This window comes from Salmo salar, chromosome 16 (assembly GCF_965601325.2).
Source record: "Salmo salar chromosome 16, fSalSal1, whole genome shotgun sequence".
Taxonomy (NCBI): Eukaryota; Metazoa; Chordata; class Actinopteri; order Salmoniformes; family Salmonidae; genus Salmo; species Salmo salar.
In genome coordinates, this window is record NC_138306.1 from 24,332,817 (window position 1) to 24,356,658 (window position 23,842).

The window sequence follows — 23,842 nt, forward strand, 5'->3', positions numbered from 1 at the left end:
GGCTCTCATGAGGACCGCCACTGGAATGGAAGACCCAGAGTTACATCTGCTGCAGAGATAAGTTTGTTAGAGTTACTAGCCTCAGAAATTGCAGCCCAAATAAATGCTTCACAGTGTTCAAGTAACAGATACATTTCAAAATCAACTGTTCAGAGGAGACTGTGTGAATCAGACCTTCATGGTGAAATTGCTGCAATGAAACCACTACTAAAGGACACCAATAAGAAGAAGATGCTTGGTCCAAGAAACACGATCAATGGACATTAGACCAAATTGGATATTTTTGGTTCCAACCGCAGAGTCTTTGAGAGACGCGGTGTGGGTGAACGGATGATCTCTGCATGTGTATTTCCAAACATAAAGCATGGAAGAGGAGGTGTTATGGTGTGGGGGTGCTTTGCTGGTGACACTGTGTGTGATTATTTAGATTTCGAGGCACACTTAACCAGCATGGCTACCACAACATTCTGCAGCGATACGGCATCCCATCTGGTTTGAGCTTAGTGGGACTATCCTTTGTTTTTCAACAGGACGATGACCCAACACACCTCCAGGCTGGTTAAGGGCTATTTGACCAAGAAGGAGAGTGATGAAGTGCTGCATCAGATGACCTGGCCTCCACAATCCCCCTACCTCATCCAAATTGAGATGGTTTGGGATGAGTCGGAGCGCAGAGTGAAGGAAAAGCAGCTAACAAGTACTCAGCATATGTGGGAACTCCTTCAAGACTGTTGGAAAAGCATTCCAGGTGAAGCTGGTTGAGAGAATGACAAGAGTGTGCAAAGCTGTCATCAAGGGAAAGGGTGGCTATTTGAAGAATCTCAAATCTAAAATATATTTTGATTTGTTTAACACTTTTTTGGTTACTAGATGATTCCATATGTGTTATTTCATAGTTTTGATGTCTTCACTATTTGTCAACAATGTATAAAATAGTAAAAATAAAGAAAAACCCTTGAATGAGTAGGTGTTCAAAAAATGGACAGGTAGTGTAAATCGGCTTAAAAATGTATGGGAAGACTTGAAAATGGGTGTCTAATCAACAGTCAACTTGACAGCTTTTAGAATTCTAAAAGGAATAATAGGCAAAAATATAGTACAATCCAGGTGTGGAAAGCTCTTAGAGACATACCAAAGAAGACTCACAGCGGTAATCACTGTCAAAGGTGCATCTATAAAGTATTTACTCAGTAGTGTTAATACTTATGTTATTGAGATATTTCTCTATTTCATTTTCAATACATTTGAAAACAATTCTAAAAACATGTTTTCACTTTATTATTATGTGGTATTGCATGTAGATGGGTGAGAAGAACATATTTAATCCATTTTGAATTCAGGCTGTAACACAACAAAATGTGGATTAAGTCAAGGGATATGAATACTTTCTAAATTCACTGTACATCTCCTTTTATCATCAATGTTTATAACATGTCTAGGCCTTCCTCTCTGACCCCCTGACTCTAACTCTCCCTCGCTTTCTCCTCTCTCTCGCTCTCTCTCGGTCTATCTCTCGTCTTTATCAAGCATGTCCGTATGTGTACGGTGATCCCTGGCTGCTACAGTATGCTGTCCCGTGTGTATCCGAGGCAGTCAGTGTGCATGGGACACATTGATCCTGGCTACAGTCAGTCAGTCAGCTAGTCAGCCAATCACAATGATTGATTAGCCCCTAGCTCAGAGGGACTGGAGTTATTCTTGCAGATCAAACAGCAGTCATAGTACAGCCCTGCTCTGCTAGACATAATGTAGTGTAGTAGAGGCTGACGTGCATGAGAGGAGAGCAGTAGACTCATTGACAAGAGGTCAGCCCCCATACACTGACAGGGAGTGAGGAGAGTGAAGTGTGATTTGAAAGAAAAAAAGTGAAAACGACACCATATGATTGATACAGGGCCTATGAAGTTACAATTAGACCAGGCACTTTCCTCTCAAACCTGTTTCTCCTCTTTCCATCCCTCTGATTTCCCCTTCTCCTCCTCTTTTCGCTCCCCTTCTACCTATTTCCCCATATCTTTGTCTCTCCTCATCCACCCCCTCCTCTACCCCTCCCTCCATGTGCTTCCTCCTTAGTTTTGCCCTCCTCTCCCATCCCTAATCAATGGTGCCTAACCACTTCAAAGAGGGCTTAGCAGGCACAGAGAGAGTCAGTTACATACTGGTCCCAGAAGAGGGGATAGAGACCATATCTGATATTACATCTGCCATTCTGCCCGCTCCATTCCACACCTATATTGCATTCGTTGAAGTCGCTTACTTTTCGGTTTGTGTGTTATTTGCTATGACTTCCTGGTTATTTCACTTAGCCTCTCCCTCACAGGCTCTCAGTCTGACCCCTGACCCGGTAGTGGATTATACTCCCTAAGCCCCCTGTTGTAATGAAAAGCTGTGACCTACAGCATATAGCAGACAAGGTGGGAGGGATGGAGAGACGGAAAGGGAGAGGGATGGAGACAGAGGAGGAGGGATGAAAAGATGGAGAGACGGAAAGGGAGAGGGATGGAGACAGAGGAGGAGGGATGAGGGAAAAGGCTGAAAACTGTATCACCCCCCAACACCAGGGCCTGCAGTGTAATTGACACAATACTAATAGGTGAACTGTCTCTTACTGCCTTATACCTGCTCAAAGACCAGGAGAGCAAATGTATTATGAAATCTCTCTGTTACACTGTATCTAAAACCTCCTATTGCATGCTCTCTGAAAGGGTTATGGTTAAGGATGGAAATGTTTCTATTTGTGCTATTTTCGAATCTAAAAAGACAGACATTTTATATTACTAGAAACGTTGACAAAGTGGCATAGGTCACTATGAAATCAGAGTGTAGCTTCATTTACATCTGGACAGGTGCAAGTTAAAACCGAGCATATTGTGTTATCAAACATCAACAAACTTGCTTTGAGAGAAAGATTTGCATATTTCACTCAGCCAATTGATTTATCAACCCCACCACGTGCTAAAGCAGTTTCCTCACATGAAATATAAAGCCTGCAGATGTTGTAATTTAGCCAAGCAAGGATGTAGCCGAGACGGGACGGTAAACAAACGCCAAGCAGGCAGCTTGTAAAATCACAACAAGGAAACCAGGTGACATGTTGATTGGTGGTTTTCTAATGACTGGATTAAGAGGTGTCACACACACACACACACACACACACACACACCACACACACACACACACACACACACACACACACACACACACACACACACACACACACACACACACACACACACACACACACACACACACACACACACACACTTTGAGGGAGAAGGAGGGAGTGTGTTTGACTGCGGTGCGTCTCTGTGTTATTGTGACTGCATAATAACCCAGCGAGCGGTGTAATGTTCAAGGGCCTTGTCAAACATCTGGGCATTAACTGCTCTGTCGCAGGCAATTAAAGAACATCATATCACGCCCTGGATTTGTATTCAGTCAGGACCAAGCTGCTAGAAAAACTCTGCAGAATGTATTCACACACAAGCACACACATACATACACACTTAAATGTTTTACTTAAATGTGTATAGCCAATGGAGATTAACTCATGTGTACTTTCAATAAAGTTATCCTTGACTGGACTTGTTCCTGTAAAATGTAGACTTCTACACTGAACAACAATATAAACGCAATATTCAACATTTTCAAAGGTTTTACTGAGTTATAGTTCATATAAGTAAATCAGTTAATTAGGCCCTAATCTATGGATTTCACATGACTGTCAATACAAATACGCATCTGTTGGTCACAGATACCTTAAAAAAAAAGGTAGGGGTGTGGTTCAGAAAACAAGTCAGTATCCGGTGTGACCACCACTTGCCTCATTCATCGCGACACATCTCCTTCACATAGAGTTGATCAGGCTGTTGATTGTGGCCTGTGGAATGTTGTCCCACTCCTCTTCAATGGCTATGCGAAGTCGCTGGATATTGGCGGGAAGTGGAACACGATGTCGTACACCTCCGTCCAGAGCATCCCAAACATGCTCAATGGGTGACATGTCTGGTGAGTATGCCAGCCGTGGAAGAACTGGGAAATATTCAGCTTCCAGGAATTGTGTACAGATCCTTTGCCACATGGGGCCGTGCGTTGTCGTTCTGTAATGTGAGGTGATGGTGGCGGATGAATGGCACGACAATGGTCCTCAGGATCTCATCACGGTATCTCTGTGAATTCATATTGCCATCAATAAAATTTAATTGTGTTGGTTGTACGAAGCTTATGCCTGCCCATACGATAACCCCGCCGCCACCCTGGGGCACTCTGTTCACAACGTTGACATCAGCAAACTGCTCACCCACACAACGTTGAAAAAGGGATTAATCCGTGAAGAGCACACTTCTCCAGCTTGCCAGTGGCCATCGAAGGTGAGCAATTGACCACTGAAGTCAGGTCAACCCTGGTGAGGACCACAAGCATGCAGATGAGCTTCCCTGAGATGGTTTCTGACAGTTTGTGCAGAAATTCTTTGCTTGTGCAAACCCACAGTTTCATCAGCTGTCCGGGTGGCTGGTCTCAGATGATCCCGCAGATGAAGAAGCTGGATGTGGAGGTCCTGGGCTCATGTGGTTACATGTGGTTGTGAGGCTGATTGGATGTACTGCCAAATTCTCTACAACGACGTTGGATGCGGCTTATGGTAGAGAAATTAACATTCAATTCTCTGGCAACAGCTCTGGTGGACATTCCTGCAGTCATCATGCCAATTGCATGCTCCCTCAAAACTTGAGACATTTGTGGCATTGTGTTGTGTGACAAAACTGCACATTTTAGAGTGGCCTTTTATTGTCCCCAGCACAAGTGCACCTGTGTGATGATCATGCTGTTTAATTAGCTTCTTGATATGCCACACCAGTCAGGTGGATGGATTATCTTGGCAAAGGAGAAATGCTCACTAACAGGGATATAAACACATTTGGGAGCAACATTTGAGAGAAATAAGCTTTTTGTACGTATGTAACATTTCAGGGTGTCACATGGGTCGTCGAAAGGGGACTAAGGCGCAGCATGTAAAGTGCTCATATTTCCTTTATTTATGATGACACTTAAACAAAATAACAAACACGACAGCCAACAGTTCCGTCAGGTACATCGACAAAATGGAAAACAACTACCCACAAACCCCAAAGGAAAACAGGCTGCCTAAGTATGGCTTCCAATCAGAGACAACGAAAGACACCTGCCTCTGATTGGAAACCATACCCGGCCAAAACCTGGAAAACAAAACTTAGAAATAGAATACTAGAAAAAACCCACATATAAACAGAAAACCCCAAACCACCCAACACAACCACCTGTCACGCCCTGACCGCTCTACTATGGCAAATTACCTCTTACAAGGGTCAGGACGTGACACAGGGATATTTTATTTCAGCTCATGAAACATGGGACCAACACTTTACATGTTGTGTTTATATTTTTGTTCTGTGTGGTTAAACAAAGTTCATCTTGGTTCCTCCCTCTCCCAGGTTTACAGACCTGCTGGACCAGTGTGGTAAGATGGACCTGGCTGTGCTGTCTCCTCCTCAGAAGGACTACTGGTCCATGCTGGCCTACAACCGGGCCAAGCTGTGTAACCTCCTGTTCTCCAACGAGCTCCACCGACGCCTCGCGCCCCACGGTGTCACTGCCAACGCAGTGCACCCTGGGAACATGATGTACACGGCCATGTATCGTACGTCGTTCTTCACCCTGGCTTGCCCCTTCACCAAGTCAATGGTAAGGAAGCGGATAATTAAGACTTCTGGTGTTAAAAAGATGGCCATGTAGCGTGGCTGTCACTATGTGGGTTAAACTAGATATGAGTGAGTTATTTGTGTCATTTAATCTTGGCTTCTTGGTTATTGAGTCAGTTGTTTGCTTATGGCTACTGGAACTGACTGGCTGTTTTGGAGAGTGGGATAGATGCTACTGTTCATGGTCCTCATACTTTATTCTGTAGTCTCAACTGTCCCTCATTAGTCCAAATATTAGTCTTGGCATCTATCTGCGAGAGGAGAAGAGAGGGAATGATGGAGGAGAGGAAAGGGAAGGAGCAGATCTCTGGAGCAGTCAGGGTTCAGGGAGAGAGTGTGACTTTCACAGAGATGGCGAGAGAGAGAGAGAGAGATATTCACTGGCTTGTTTTTCTTTTCCTCTTCGTCCTGTCTTTGTTAGTTTAGCTCTGAGAGTGTCTGCTCTTCTCCTCGTGACGGTACATATCATAAACCATTACTGCTTGGAGACTATAGTGTTACGGTATAGTGTAGCTACTGCTCTCTTTTCATACAGTGCTCACATATGGCTTTCCAATCATATATGTTTTATCCATAACCAGCTCCCGAGTGGAGAATGTATTATCATCATTATAGGTTATAATGGCAGATTTGACACACCTCCTGTATATCCTCTCTCTTTATAGATATTATCTCCATATGTTCTATTACAACTCAGTCTCAATGCATGCCTTTCTTTGTGTAATGTTGATATGCACACAGGTGATTTTAAAGGGAAACAATGTATGTACTTACATACTTTTTACTTATTACTGTCATGGATATTTACAATGTCATTACTATGGTGTATGTGAACTATAAAATGTACCACTGTGATTTATCATCAACTACCCTACAGGCCAAACACACACACACTCCTGCTCTTCAAGACTTCTCTACTAATCCTGCTACGCTTGACTGTAGGCCGCAAGCTGCTGTTATATAGACTGTTACATCACTGCATTAGCCCCTCTAGTGTTTTCACTGCAGGCAGGATGGGATGTGGAGAGAAGCAGTGTTTTAGTGAATTGTGGTTGTGATGAATGATGTTCGATAGGCAGAGGGAGTCGGGCAGAGTGAGTCGGGCAGAGGGAGTCTCTCATCAGGTTTTACTAAACACTACTCTGTTCCTCTTGCTCAACTATTATCTGCAGCTACCTGATGGCTTGCTATGGTCCCCAATGAGTCCTGAATATGCAGCCTAGTTTCTCCTCCAGACCAGACCAGGGCGGGGGGTTTTCCTAATTAACTAACTAACAGTGGTGTAGATGTTTGTAAATATTAAAGGACAAAGGTAGCTAGCTAGCACTGGTAATTAAATCCTGGTGTGCTGACACAGCGCTTAGCTTAGCGTCCTGTGTCTGATAAAGACCACGCACACACCATATATACATACACACTACACACCCTTAAGCTAAGCATTTTGCTGTTATTTAAATCAGAGGTTGATAAGGCGTCTGAACGGGTACCCTCTTTAGCGCCCCAGCCTCTCCCCTCTTTCCCCACATTAAGGCTTAATAAAACAGCAATATTATTTCAGTTATTGGGAGCAGGGATATGAGCAGGGATATGAAGATGCTATCGTTTTAATTGCTAGCGTTTGCTTACGGGATCCGTGGAGATTGTTCCAGGATGCAAACATAAACAGAATGTCTACTCAAAAAAAACTATCCAAAAGCCCCTGTGTGTGTCTGTTGTGCAATTAACTGAGGCTTCGTTTAAAACACAGGGCTGATTTATAGGACCACAGGTGGAGTGGTACACACACACACACACACACACACACACACACACACACACACACACACACACACACACACACACAAGGTACAGACAATCACTGAAACACCTGGAGCTACATCTGTCTGAAAATATTTTATTTGATAGTTGTTAAAGCGGGTTAATGTCTTGGATCATTAGATTCTCTCACAGACTACTGTATAGACGGGTTGGTTGTTTAGCAACAAAACCGACTGGTGCGCAACTATGCTGCAACCAGACAGGGTTGGGGTTGGCTTAGATTATTGACAACATGTGAACTACAGTGGCAAGAAAAAGTATGTGAACCCTTTGGTATTACCTGGATTTCTGCATAAATGAGTCATAACATTTGATGTGATCTTCATCTTAGTCACAACAATAGACAAACATAGTGTGCTTAAACTAATAACACACATAATATGGTATTTTTCTTGTCTATATTGAATAAATCATTTAAACATTCACAGTGTAGGTTGGAAAAAGTATGTGAACCCCTAGGCTAATTGAAGTCAGGAGTCAGCTAACCTGGAGTCCAATCAATGAGACGAGATTGGAGATGTTGGTTAGAGCTGCCCTTCTCTTTAAAAAACACTCACAAAATTTGAGTTTGCTATTCACAAGAAGCATTGCCTGATGTGAACAATGCCTTAAACAAAATAGATCGCAGAAGACCTAAGATTAATTGTTGACTTGCATAGAGCTGGAAAGAGTTACAAAAGTATCTCTAAAAGCCTTGATGTTCATCAGTCCACAATAAGACAAATTGACTATAAACGGAGTAAGTTCAGCACTGTTGCTACTTTCCCTAGGAGTGGTCATCCTGCAAAGACGACTGCAAGAGCACAGTACAGAAGGCTCAATGAGGTTAAGAAGAATCCTAGAGTGTCAGCTAAAGACTTACATAAATCTCTGGAACATGCTAACACCTCTGCTGAAGGGTCTACGATACGTAAAACACTAAACAAGAATGGTGTTCATGAGAGGACACCATGGAAGAAGCCACTGCTGTCCAAAAAAAAAACATTGCTGCATGTCAGAAGTTTGCAAAAGAGCACCTGGATGTTCCACAGCGTTTCTGGCAAAATATTCTGTGGACAGATTAAACTAAAGTTGAGTTGTTTGGAAGGAACACACAACACTATGTGTGGGGAAAAAAAGGCACAGCACAACATCAAAACCTCATCACAACTGTAAAGTACGGTGGAGGGAGCATCATGGTTTGGGGCTGCTTGGCTGCCTCAGGGCCTGGACAGCTTGGTATCAGCAACGGACAAATGAATTCCCAAGTTTATCAAGACATTTTGCAGGAGAATGTAAGGCTATCTGTCCGCCAATTGAAGCTCAACAGAAGTTGGGTGATGCAACAGGAAAACGACCCAAAACACAGACGTAAATCAACAACAGAATGGCGTCAACAGAAGAAACTACGCCTTCTGGAGTGGCCCAGTCAGAGTCCTGACCTCAACCCGATTTAAAATGCTGTGGTATGACCTCGAGAGCGGTTCATACGAGACATCCTAAGAGTATTGCTGAACTGAAACAGTTTTGTAAAGACGAATGGTCCAAAATTCCTCCTGAACGTTGTGCAGGTCTGATCTGCAACTACCAAAAACGTTTGGTTGAGGTAATTGCTGCCAAAGAAGGGTCAACCAGTTATTAAATCTAAGGATTCACATACGTTTCCCACCCTACACTGTGAATGTTTCCACGGTGTGTTCAATAAAGACATGAAAACGTAGAATTGTTTGTGTGTTATTAGTTTAAGCAGACTGTGTTTGTCTATTGTTGTGATTTAGATGGGTTCACATCATTTTTCTTGCCACTGTATAATGTTTATTGAAAACATAAATACATGTGCACAATGAATGAGCACTTGTTGCCTCTACAATACAGTGGGGGGAAAAAGTATTTGATCCCCTGCTGATTTTGTACGTTTGCCAACTTACAAAGAAATGATCAGTCTATAATTTTAATGGTAGGTTTATTTGAACAGTGAGAGACAGAATAACAACAAAAAAATCAAGAAAAACGCATGTCAAAAATGTTATAAAATGATTTGCATTTTAATGAGGGAAATAAGAAATTTGACCCCTCTGCAAAACATGACTTAGTACTTGGTGGCAAAACCCTTGTTGGCAATCACAGAGGTCAGACGTTTCTTGTAGTTGGCCACCAGGTTTGCACACATCTCAGGAGGGATTTTGTCCCACTCCTCTTTGCAGATCTTCTCCAAGTCATTAAGGTTTCGAGGCTGACGTTTAGCAACTCGAACCTTCAGCTCCCTCCACAGAATTCCTATGGGATTAAGGTCTGGAGACTGGCTAGGCCACTCCAGGACCTTAATGTGTTTCTTCTTGAGCCACTCCTTTGTTGCCTTGGCCGTGTGTTTTGGGTCATTGTCATGCTGGAATACCCATCCACGACCCATTTTCCCTGGCTGAGGGAAGGAGGTTCTCACCCAAGATTTGACAGTACATGGCCCCGTCAAATGATGCGGTGAATTTGTCCTGTCCCCTTAGCAGAAAAACACCCCCAAAGCATAATGTTTCCACCTCCATGTTTGACGGTGGAGATGGTGTTCTTGGGGTCATAGGCAGCATTCCTCCTCCTCCAAACACAGCGAGTTGAGTTGATGCCAAAGAGCTCCATTTCGGTCTCATCTGACCTCAACACTTTCACCCAGTTGTCCTCTGAATCATTCAGATGTTCATTGGCAAACTTCAGACGGGCATGTATATGTATTCTTGAGCAGGGGGACCTTGCGGGCGCTGCAGGATTTCAGTCTTCACGGCGTAGTGTGTTACCAATTGTTTTCTTGGTGACTATGGTCCCAGCTGCCTTGAGATCATTGACAAGATCCTCCCGTGTAGTTCTGGGCTGATTCCTCACCGTTCTCATGATCATTGCAACCACACGAGGTGAGATCTTGCATGGAGCCCCAGGCCGAGGAATATTGACATTTCTTTTGTGTTTCTTCCATTTGCGAATAATCGCACCAACCGTTGTCACCTTCTCACCAAGCTGCTTGGCGATGGTCTTGTAGCCCATTCCAGCCTTGTGTAGGTCTACAATCTTGTCCCTGACATCCTTGGAGAGCTCTTTGGTCTTGGCCATGGTGGAGAGTTTGGAATCTGATTGATTGATTGCTTCTGTGGACAGGTGTCTTTTTTACAGGTAACAAGCTGAGTTTAGGAGCACTCCCTTTAAGAGTGTGCTCCTAATCTCAGCTCGTTACCTGTATAAAAGACACCTGGGAGCCAGAAATCTTTCTGATTGAGAGGGGGTCAAATACTTATTTCCCTCATTAAAATGCATATCAATTTATAACATTTTTCACATTTTTTGGGATATTTTTGTTGTTATTCTGTCCCTCACTGTTCAAATAAACCTACCATTAAAATGATAGACTGATCCTTTCTTTATCAGTGGGCAAACGTACAAAATCAGCAGGGGATCAAATACTTTTTTCCCCCACTGTACATTGCTACAGTTGCTACAGCAAATTTTTGCAATATTAGCATTGACATGATATCAGTCAAAACAACTCAAATCAAGACATGGTATCAAGAACAAGATAAAACTAGCTGAAACGAGCCACCTACGATTCCCCACATGGCAGCTTCTTGTCATTGTTGCAAGCTATCTAGCCATCCAGAATCACAACAACACACAGAATGCTGCCACACATAACCCATATATACAGTGCATTCGGAAAGTATTCAGACCCCTTGACTTTTTTCATATTTTGTTACGTTACAGCTTTATTCTAAAATGGATTCAATCGTTTTTACCCTTATCAATCTACACACAATACCCCATAATGGCGACGCAAAAACAGATTATTAGACATTTCTGCAAATGTATGAACATTTTAAAATGAAATATCACATTTACATATCGCAAGTATTCAGACCCTTTACTCAGTACTTTGTTGAAGCACCTTTGGCATCGATTAGAGACTCGTGTCTTCTTGGGTATGACGCTACAATGTTGACTCTACAATGTTCTCCCATTCTTCTCTGCAGATCCTCTCAAGCTCTCTCAGGTTGGATGGGGAGCATCGCCGCACAGCTATTTTCAGGTCTCTCCAGAGATTTTCGATCGGGTTCAAGTACTGGCTCTGTCTGGGCCACTCAAGGACATTCAGAGACTTGTCCCGAAGCCACTCCTGCGTTGTCTTGGCTGTGTGCTTAGGGGCGTTGTTCTGTTAGACTGGGGGTGAAGGTTCACCTTCTGAGGTCCTGAGCACTCTGGAGCCGGTTTTCATCAAGGATCTATCTGTACTTTGCTCCATTCATCTTTCCCTTGATCCTGACTAGTCTCCCAATCCCTGCCGCTGAAAAACATTCCCACAGCATGATTCTGCAACCAGCATGCTTCACCGTAGGGATGGTGCCAGGTTTCCATCAGATGTGACGCTTGGCATTCAGGCCAAAGAGTTAAATCTTGGTTTCATCAGACCAGAGAATCTTGGTCTTTAAGTCCCTTTTGGCAAACTCCAAGTGGGCTGTCATGTGCATTTTACTGAGGAGTGGCTTCCGTCTGGCCACTCTACCATAAAGGCCTGATTTGGTGGAGTGCTGCAGAGATGGTTGTCCTTTTGGAAGGTTCTCCGATCTCAACAGAGGAACTCTGGAGCTCTGTCAGAGTGACCATTGGGTTCTGGTCACCTCCCTGACCAAGGCCCTGCTCCCCCTGATTGCTCAGTTTGGCTGGGCGGCAAGCTCTAGGAAGAGTCTTGGTGGTTCCAAACTTCTTCCATTTAACTTTGTTCTTGGGGACCATCAATGCAGCAGAAATGTGTTGGTACCCTTCCCCAGATCTGTACCTTGACACAATCCTATCTCGGAACTCTACGGACAATTCCTTCGACAGCATGGCTTGGTTTTTGCTCTGACAACTGTGGGACCTTATATAGACAGGTGTGTGCTTTTCCAAATCATGTCCGATCAATTGAATTTACCACAGGTGGGCTCCAATCGAGTTGTAGAAACATCTCAAACATGATCAATGGGAACAGGATGCACCTGATCTAAATTTTGAGTCTCATAGCGAAGGGTCTGAATACTTATGTAAATAACATATTTCTGTTTATAAATTTAAAATGTTTTATAAAAACCTGTTTTCGCTTTGTCATCATGGGGTATTGTGTGTAGATTGATGAGAAAAACATTAATTTAATTATTTTTAGAATAATGCTGTAACGTAACAAAATGTGGAAAAAGTCAAAGGGTCTGAATACTTTCCGAATGCACCCTATATAGCCTAGTTCAGTGCACTATATGCACTGTTAGTTGATGTCGGCCCATACACTCAAATTAATGAAGAAATTCAGTGATCGTTTTCATTAAATATACAATATTCTTAATGTTTTCCTTATCAGTCAAGTGTTGTATTTTAGTGGCTTTAATATGTAGAGCAGTCATCTGAGGAGAAAGAATAACTAAATATATTCCTAATATTATCATAGCAGGGTATTGCAGCTCCCTCCCTCACTGTGATCAGAGTGGAGCAAGGCATCTATGAAGAGCCATGACATTTTAATCATCAGCCAGACTATCACTCACTAACATCATGTTCCACTCCCCATGCCTTCATCTGGCTTATCAGAGATTGTACGGCCGTGCCTGGCCCCCTGTTTCCCGCTAGTAGATAATCCAACGCCTTTAAAGTGGGAGTTTCACTCTGTCCTTTAGTGTGGTTATCACAACTGAATACTCTAGCTTGCAGTGGTGTGTATGTGCGAGAGGCTAAACACATCTCTTATCTCTAGCTTTATGATGTGAGGAAAAATGAATGTGGAAATATAGAGCATTCTGGGTGAGTTAAATCTCACACAGCACTCATGTTTACTCTCTAGCTCTATAGTTTAGGTCATATTGTGGTTGTGTGTGTGTGTATACGTAACCAGCGGTGTAAAGTACTTAAGTAAAAATACTTGAATGTACTACTTAAGTAGTTTTTTGGGTATCTGTACTTTGCTATTTATATTTTTGACAACTTTTACTTTTATTCCACTACATTCCTAAAGAAAACAATGTACTTTTTACTCCATTTTCTCAGACACCCAAAAGTACTCTTACATTCTGAATGCTTAGCAGGACAGGAATATTGGCCAATTCATGCGTGTATCAAGAGAACATCCCTGGTCATCCCTACTGCCTCTGATCTGACAGACTCACTAAACACAAATGCTTCGCTTGTAAATGGTGTCTGAGTGTTGGAGTGTTCCTCTGGATATCTGTAAATAAATAAAAACCAAGAAAATCGTGCCGTCTGATTCGCTTAATATAAGGAATTTGAAATTATTTCTATTTTTACTTTTGATACTTAAGTATATTTTAGCAATTACATTTACTTTCGACACTTAAGTATATTTAAAACCAAATACTTTTAGACTTTTACTCAAGTAATATTTTACTAGGTGACTTTTACTTTTACTTGAGTCATTTTCTATTAAGGTATCTTTTTACTTTAACTCAAGTATGACGATTGGGTACTTTTCCCACCACTGTATGCAACCTTTCATTCTTAAGACTTGTCTTGTCAGTCAGCAGTGTTGACATGTTTGCCTGACAATTTCTTGACTAGCATCTTCACTACTACTTCAGGAGCTTCTCTGGGTGGAAGTTGCACTTAGACAATGGTCTAGAATCAGCTTACCCTAATCAGATCCTAACCTCAACCATTAGGCATAAAACACAAGACCGACCTTAGATTAGTATCTAAGGGCAACTTCACTCCACTTTAATGGTCGGAGAAGAGGTGGGTTGTGGGTAGAGGCTCAGAGTCATCTCTCGGGTTCAATGTTCATTCCCTGGGGGGGTGTACATTCAGCACCCACTCCCAGGCTCCCTTAGCGATCAAGCATACTAATAATTACCCAGCATTCAGCCTGGGGTGCCAGCACACCTTTTCACATATGCAGGGCAGAACTTCTGACCAGGCGCCGTCCAGCACTCAGACAGTCGTATACTATTCAGCTCTGTTCTCTGAGTGACGACACAAGACAGGCCCTTTAACTAGCACCTCTGTGCTTTGCTCTCCACCCCACATTATATGAGGGAAAAAGTTTTTCATCCCCTGCTGATTTTGTACGTTTGCCCACTGAAAAAGAAATGATCAGTCTATAATTTTAAGGGTAGGTTTATTTGAACAGTGAGATACAGAATAACAACAAAAAAATCCAGAAAAACACATGTCAAAAATGTTATAAATGTATTTGCATTTTAATGAGGGAAATAAGTATTTGACCCCTCTGCAAAACATGACTTAGTACTTGGTGGCAAAATCCTTGTTGGCAATCACAGAGGTCAGACGTTTCTTGTAGTTGGCCACCAGGTTTGCACACATCTCAGGAGGGATTTTGTCCCACTCCTCTTTATCTGATCTTCTCCAAGTCATTAAGGTTTCGAGGCTGACGTTTAGCAACTTGAACCTTTAGCTCCCTCCACAAATTTTCTATGGGATTAAGGTCTGGAGACTGGCTAGGCCACTCCAGGACCTTAATGTGCTTCTTCTTGAGCCACTCCTTTGTTGCCTTGGCCGTGTGTTTTGGGTCATTGTCATGCTGGAATACCCATCCACGACCCATTTTCAATGCCCTGGCTGAGGGAAGGAGGTTCTCACCCAAGATTTGACAGTACATGGCCCCGTCAAATGATGCGGTGAAGTTGTCCTGTCCCCTTAGCAGAAAAACACCCCCAAAGCATAATGTTTCCACCTCCATGTCTGACGGTGGGGATGTTGTTCTTGGGGTCATAGGCAGCATTCCTCCTCCTCCAAACACAGCGAGTTGAGTTGATGCCAAAGAGCTCTATTTTGGTCTCATCTGACCACAACACTTTCACCCAGTTGTCCTCTGAATCATTCAGATGTTCATTGGCAAACTTCAGATGGTCATGTATATGTGCTTTTTTGAGCAGGGGGACCTTGCGGGCGCTGCAGGATTTCAGTCCTTCACGGCGTAGTGTGTTACCAATTGTTTTCTTGGTGACTATGGTCCCAGCTGCCTTGAGATCACTGACAAGATCCTCCCGTGTAGTTCTGGGCTGATTCCTCACCGTTCTCATGATCATTGCAACTCCACGAGGTGAGATCTTGCATGGAGCCCCAGGCCGAGGGAGATTGACAGTTCTTTTGTGTTTCTTCCATTTGCGAATAATCGCACCAACTGTTGTCACCTTCTCACCAAGCTGCTTGGCGATGGTCTTGTAGCCCATTCCAGCCTTGTGTAGGTCTACCATCTTGTCCCTGACGTCCTTGGAGAGCTCTTTGGTCTTGGCCATGGTGGAGAGTTTGGAATCTGATTGATTGATTGCTTCTGTGGACATGTGTCTTTTATACAGGTAACAAGCTGAGATTAGGAGCACTCCCTTTAAGAGTGTGCTCCTAATCTCAGCTTGTTACCTGTATAAAAGACACCTGGGAGCCAGAAATCTTTCTGATTGAGAGGGGGTCAAATACTTATTTCCCTCATTAAAATGCAAATCAATTTATAACATTTTTGACATGCGTTTTTCAGGATATTTTTGTTGTTATTCTGTCTCTCACTGTTCAAATAAACCTACCATTAAAATTATAGACTGATCATTTCTCTGTCAGTGGGCAAACGTACAAAATCAGCAGGGGATCAAATACTTTTTTCCCTCACTTTATCTCTCTCTCTCTCTCTCTCTCTCTCTCTCTCTCTCTCTCTCTCTCTCTCTCTGTCTTTGTTCAGGGTAACACAGGCTCTGCTCTGCTGCTATTAGGAGATGACTCAACAAGGTGGCCACTGACCACAGAAATACATAATGACCTGTCTGAGACACTCTGAGTGTGCGTGTGAGAGAGAGAATGTATACATCTCTGTGCCGCTACCGTACAGTAGCGCCTCACTGTCAGGTGTAAGGTCACACATACACACAGGCGGAGAGTTTAGCCCCATCACAGTAGCTCTGCTGTGGGCTGTGACAGCCTCTCTGTGCCGGTCTGTGTGGTGCTCAGCCGTGCAGAGAGAGAGAGATGGGGGGAGGGCACAGAGGTCCCTCCAGTCCCAGACCTCTACAGCTGTATTGGGGGTAATGAGCTGCCAGCTCCCTGGGATGAAGTCATTACAGTTGATTAGGAACAGCACAGGTAGAGAGCATCTTCATTCACACTGTAGAGACACTACAGTGATATAGAGCACTGGAATAGAACTACAGGCTCAAAGCAGGCTTACTTTAGCTGTACCTCTCGCCGCCCACCTCTAGCCTTTCTCTAGCTCCAGACACCTCAGGGAGGCCATTAGGACCTGTTGCCCACTAAGGGTGTATGTGTCTGGGCTTGGGCTAGGCTGAGGCTGGCCTAAATTACCCCCGACCTGGAGGTCAGGCCCGGACAGGCTGCTAAGACCCAGGGAGCCACTCTCATAAAGACCCAGATCAGAGAAAAGACCAGGCTATACAGCCCTGACCGCTTATATTTGCTCCTCTCTTCATCCCTCCACCACACTGCCAATATCTCTCCCTTGACCTCTTATATTTACTACTCTCTTCATCCCTCCACCCCACACTGCCAATATCTCTCCCCTGACCTCTTATATTTACTACTCTCTTCATCCCTCCACCCCACACTGCTAATATCTCTCCCCTGACCTCTTATATTTATTACTCTCTTCATCCCTCCACCCCACACTACCAATATCTCTCCCCTGACCTCTTATATTTACTACTCTCTTCATCCCTCCACCCCACACTGCCAATATCTCTCCCCTGACCTCTTATATTTACTCCTCTCTTCATCCCTCCACCCCACACTGCTAATATCTCTCCCCTGACCTCTTATATTTACTACTCTCTTCATCCCTCCACCCCACACTACCAATATCTCTCCCCTGACCTCTTATATTTACTACTCTCTTCATCCCTCCACCCCACACTACCAATATCTCTCCCCTGACCTCTTATATTTACTACTCTCTTCATCCCTCCACCCCACACTACCAATATCTCTCCCCTGACCTCTTATATTTACTACTCTCTTCATCCCTCCACCCCACACTGCCAATATCTCTCCCCTGACCTCTTATATTTACTACTCTCTTCATCCCTCCACCCCACACTGCCAATATCTCTCCCCTGACCCCATAGAGGAGAAAAGAGGAAAATCCTCACCTCTTTCTCTCCCCCCCTCCGTCCTCCATCTCCACCCTCTTTGTTGTGACACGGCGGCTGATGGACTATTCTTCAAATTGATTTCTAAAATGTGCATAAGCAGCGATCCCCCAGCCCAGATTACCTATTGATTTTTAATATGAAAAGCTCATTACAGAAGCAGGAAACTGCAACACAAAAAGCTAGCTAACCTTTGCATAAATCCTTTAATTGAATTTCCAGAGCCTGTGGTTCTACATGTTTTAATTAAATCCATTTCTTTTTTTCCTGCCAGTGTTGCTGTGTGATTTGCATGCTATGAAGTGGAAGCCGGCCCAGATAAAGTGCCATTGATCCTTATTAAGACTCACCTCTGGGCTCGCTCTAAACCACACACACAAATTAAATGTGTTCATGGTGCATACACTTATTGCCCACATGAACGGATTAGGGAGTGAGAAAGAGGGGGGAAAGCGAGGGAGAGAGGTGGGGAGAAGAGGGCGGTATTAATGCTTGTTCATATTAATGTAATATTTCACCTTAGCGTCTGTGGGTGTGTTTATAAAGTGCTTGTTTATAAATACAGTTTGGCCTGGATGCAACATTGGTTTCACATCAAACTCACCAGAGACCCACTGCTGTATTTGAGACTGGGAGAGACTCGTATGTTAAAATGCATAGGCATGCATATGTGATGATGTGTGACCTTTTATAATACACAAGAGTCTGTGTGTGTCCGTGTGTGTGTGCGCGCGTGTCCATGCAGCTCAGTGTGTGTACACGCTTGTACATCCCTGTGTGTGTGTATGTGTGTTAGAGATTTATCCTGTTATTTGTGCTAGGTGATAGCCAGCAGACAGAGAAGGCCTCTCTCCGATGCAGACTGGGAGAAGATCAATAGAGATGAACCTGTAACCTCTTCCACATGCTTCTCCCCTGCTCCTCTCTGTACCTCTGTGTTCCTCTATCTGTCATCAGGTCCTCTAAACACTACCTCACTTTATAAGGCACGCTCTGCTAATTAATAACACACATGTAGAGGCACTGACACACACACACACACACACACACACACACACACACACACACACACACACACACACACACACACACACACACACACACACACACACACACACACACACACACACACACACACACACACACACACACACACACACACACACACACACACACACACACAGGAAATAAAGGGCCAGCAGAGGAGAAGAGAGAGAGGGACTGTATATCTACTTTATAGTACAAGTATTGGAAATAAATCTTTACACTGTTCCACTGACTCTGTTAATATCTCTCTATCTCTCGTTCATGCTTCATTTTTTCCCTTTCTTGCTTCCTGTCCCTCTTTCTTACTCTCTTGCTCTCTTTCTCTCTCATTACAGCATCGACATGGCCTGATCAGTGTGATCTCACACACTTTACTCTGTGTAGTGTATTGTCAGCAGTGTGTGGTGGTATTGACACAGGTCTGTCCTCTCCGGTCCTCTGGTCTGGCATATTGTCTGGACAGGTCTCTAGACCTCCTCCTCTCTCAATCTGACCATGGCCACGGCTCTCCCTCTGTCTTCTCCTCCTCTTCGTCATCCTCCTCTTCTTTATCCATTAGCAACAGACACATACAATAGAGTATTGCCATTTAAACAAACACATCTCTCTATTCGATCTATACCACTTAGTCAGACATATGAATTAGGAGGTTTGTCTCATATCTAATAGGGGTTAGTAATATTGCTTCCCTGTGAGCTGAATAGAGTGGTCTCTGAGAGCTAAATGCTTTTAATGTGCACACACACATTTACATAAGTGTGTGTGTGAGTGGAGGGGTGAAAGGTCAGCAGCCACCTATAGGAGGCAGTCTATTCCCCAGGCTCACCTGGGTGGAATTATCACACCTGACCTCTGACCTCTGATAATACTGCTTATGTAAACAACTGCTAAACAGACAGACAGTGGGATGGATATTATGTGTGGGAATGTATGTGTTCAATTAGTTTGTACCAACTTCTTTTTATTTCTTGGTATCAATGTGTCTCTATCCCGTCTGTATAACTGATCAGTAGCCAGTAGATAGTGCGGAGCTGACCGTCACCTATCCTACCCACTAAGAACTAGGACCCTGTTTCCTCTGGTGGTAAACCACATTGGTTTAATTCTAAATGTTGCATTTTCATGAGCGGATTATAATCTAATACAATTTAAACTGCCCTTGTTTTCCTGCACCATTTCTCCAGTCTCCCCCACACACATTGGGCTCCACACTCCCCTCCTCCCCCCTCCTCCCACTGTAAAGACATGTAGATCAGGTGGTTCAGTATGGGGGACCCCCATGGGGCCAGCAAGCCACTCTATGTCTTATTGATTGTGTTGCTGTTACATGTTGGACTCAATCATGTGTGCAATGCGTCTAGTGCTGTCTGGCTCCCACCTGGGCTATTAGATTAGGCTGATGTATTCACGCATTGATTAGTCATTACACTCAGACATCATTAGCCAATCACCTACCTGGGATCTGCTTTACTTGACCTCTGATCTCCTAACTCTAGAACACACACACACAACACATTGTACTGCACGCATCCAGTCCGTCTGAGTTCACTAGTATCTACGGTACGCTGTTTGATATCAATATGATTTCCCCCCATACTTTTCTCAATCACATGCAACAAAGGACTATTGAGTTGCGATTGTCAAGTCTAGCAGAGCTGAGTCTGGGGCTAGAACTCAGACTTGGGCGTAAAGCTAGGCTGGGGCTGGGTCGACCAAGCTCTCCTGATGGACAATACACTAGGTATGTGTCCAGTCTAATCCAGACTTGGAGACTGTTTAACATGGAGAGTCTGTCTGTCTGTCTCAGAGGTGTGTCTGGCCAGCCAATGTCAGGGCTATCACCTTGAGAGCTGTGCTTAGAAAACAACACCTTTTTGCTTTCGCTCTCCTCCATCGTCCCCTCTCTCCTTCTTTTTTCTCCCCCTCTCTCCCGCTCCATGCTCCATCCCCCCTTTCTCCCCCTCCCCCCATATCGAGCCAGTGTGTGAGGGATAACTGTTTTAGGCACCAAGGCCATTGGTGTGTGTGTGTGTGTGTGTGTGTGTGTGTGTGTGTGTGTGTGTGTGTGTGTGTGTGTGTGTGTGTGTGTGTGTGTGTGTGTGTGTGTGTGTGTGTGTGTGTGTGTGTGTGTGTGTGTGTGTGTGTGTGTGTGTGTGTGTGTGTGTGTGTGTGTGTGGGTGGATTTGATTGAGTGGTATATGATGTTGTTATTGAGTATGATCTGGCTACTCCGTGCCTGTGCATTAAGTCTGTGCATTAAGTGTGTATTGGAGTGTGAACTAATGATTGGATAATGTCATTGATGTTTGTGGTATTAAACATATAAACAGAATGCTACTCTGAAGCATTGTGTGGGTGTTTGCCAGTCCATGTAAAGAGAGAGAAAGAAATCAATGTAATCTTGCTTCTTTAGACCTATGTATTTCTGCCCGATTTTTGTCGTCCCCATATTCATCTTACAAGAGCGCTGACGGATATGGTCTGCATTGCCAACATTGTCATGAAGATATATTTGAATATATCAAACTATTCTCAAATATGAATTTGTACCAGTGTTGTTTAGGTCCTTGGCCACATGGGACTGCAGTTTTAAATACAGTAGATAAGTGGGCTGTTAGATATTCTGAAATTATTTTCATGTGACTGTTTTTGAGTGTTTCCGTTACTTCCAGCACACTTTATGGAACCTTAATAACATTAACACACAGACTTATTCAGAATCAAATAGTTACAACTTTTCTACAACAAGAGGCCTTTGTGTGTCCACTCAAGAGCAGATCAGAGAGATCTGAGATGGAGGGATTCTGAATGGAGAAAATAAAACGAGGAGCACAGAGGAGAGATGTTCTTTGATGCAGGCTCTGGATGGAGGTTATATGCTACAGTATGTGATTATTACACATAGTTATAGTTAGCAGAGTAAAAGAGAGGGAGTGGGGGGAGAAAGGATGTGCTTTGTGATTATCTTACCTTCGGTGCAGAGGAGAATTACTGAATGCCATTTGGGTCAGTGCTTTTTATGAAACGACATCTCCCCCTCCCTTTCTTTCCCTCTCCCCCTTCCTTCTCTTTTCTCATTCCCTCCCCTCCACTCTCTCCCTCTCCCTTTCTTTCCCTCTCCCCTTCCTTCTCTTTTCTCATCCCCCCTCCACTCTCTCTCTCTCCCTTTCTTTCCCTCTCCCCCTTCCTTCTCTTTTCTCATTCCTCCCCTCCACTCTCTCCCTCTCCCTTTCTTTCCCTCTCCCCCTTCCTTCTCTTTTCTCATTCCCTCCCCTCCACTCTCTCCCTCTCCCTTTCTTTCCCTCTCCCCCTTCCTTCTCTTTTCTCATCCCCCCTCCCCTCCACTCTCTCCCTCTCTCTTACTCTTTCTCTCTCTGTCTTTCTCTCTCTCCCTGTCTCTCTCTCTCCCTGTCTCTCCCTCTCCCTGTCTCTCCCTCTCTTTAATTGTATAGCAGTAAAGGAGTGTAGGGTCAGTGGTTCTTCAAGGTGAGGCCCCATGTGTTTCTCTGTCTAATGGCCTCCTACCAGACACACTGAGAGAGACAGTAGGCTGCTGCTACATTCCCCCACACTCCCCATAGCCAACTATACCCTGTGTCTTACACGCACCCACACACAAAACACCAAACCCCTAGATGGCCCCTTTTTTACCTATTACCCCTACCTTCTTCTGTACCCCCCATGTCCACCCTCTCCTACCCTCAAGTCTACCTCTCTTACCTCCATGTCCCCCCTCTTCTACCTCCATGTCCCCCCTCTCCTACCCCCATGTCCCCCTCTCCTACCCCCAGGCCCCCTCTCCTATCCCCATGTCCCCCTCTCCTCCCTGTCCTTGTGCCAGGCTGTACAGCCAAAGGGCATATGGAGGGTGAGTCAGAGACCACAGCTCTGCCAAGAGAACCAGCAGGACACAAGTGCTGAGAGAGAGAGAGAGAGAGAGAGAGAGAGAGAGAGAGAGAGAGAGAGAGAGAGAGAGAGAGAGAGAGAGAGAGAGAGAGAGAGAGAGAGGAGAGAGAGAGAGAGAGAGAGAGAGAGAGAGAGAGAGAGAGAGAGAGAGAGAGAGAGAGAGAGAGAGAGAGAGAGAGAGAGAGAGAGAGAGAGAGAGAGAGAGAGAGAGAGAGAGAGAGAGAGAGAGAGAGATCAACGCTGAGGGTGAAGTCTGTGCCAAAAGACTCACGCTTACAGCTTTCCTACTATACATTTTTGCTGTTGAAAACTACTCTTCCCTGTTAGGGATCTTCTTTATGTTAAACACTCCCATGAATCCCCCTGCTCTTATAACTGGAATTCAAAAAAATATACTAAGTACAAGTCAAGTGTTTGATACCAGTAGGGGGCATTAGAGTTCAACTGAATGAGCTGAGAGAGCTGTGCGCTGACTGAGAGGCGAGCTGGGTCTGTCTCGGCTACGGAACAGGGGTGTTTGGGCTGCGGTCAGGTTTCTGCTCTGTGGTTTAAGCTCATATAGATGTGATGTTTGGTTGTTGTGTAACATAAATGAAAGCTTGAACATGTACTGTTTCTGCACATTAAATCTAGTATCATAATTAATTGATGGATTTATTCATGTATTTAATTGAGCGTTTTCCAGATGCTCAAAATATATTAACAAAAAAAAGAGAGAATAATTTATGATGAAGTTAGGGTTGTCATTATTGCTTCTCAGTTGATTCAGTGTTTGAAGTGAACTGATGAACAAGTTTAAAAAAGCAGTCGATGGCTCTCGACCTTCGCCTCTCCCGAGTCGGGAGTTGCAGAGATGGGACAAGACTGTAACTACCAATTGGATACCACGAAATTGGGGAGAAAAAGGTGTAAAAAAAAAAAATAATAATAACAAATAAAAAAGCCGTTAAGGGCGTTGGGCCAGTAATCGAAAGGTCGCTGGATCGAATCCCTGAGCCAACTAGATGAAAAATTTGTTGATGTGCCCTTGAGCAAGGAACTTAACTCTAATTACTCCTGTAAGTTGCTCTGGATAACAGCGTCTGCTAAATAACTCAAATGTAAATGTACTAGATATTTGTAAGAAGTAGCTGATGGAACGTGTGAAAGGGCTCCACCTTTTATGTATTGACTGTGATACGTGGTTGTCTCACCCAGCTATCTTAAGATGAAAGCACTAACTGTAAGTTGCTC

General features: G+C 44.0%; 1 long non-coding RNA gene across 1 annotated transcript in view; it reads left to right on the top strand.

Annotated features, from left to right (window-relative positions):
* LOC106573387 (WW domain-containing oxidoreductase) overlaps positions 1–23,842 on the top strand; it is a 256,795-nt gene that overhangs the window by 68,433 nt on the left and 164,520 nt on the right. The window contains exon 10 of the long non-coding RNA XR_006759697.2: positions 5,472–5,721. This is a non-coding gene — a long non-coding RNA (WW domain-containing oxidoreductase). The remainder of the gene's footprint in view (positions 1–5,471; positions 5,722–23,842) is intronic.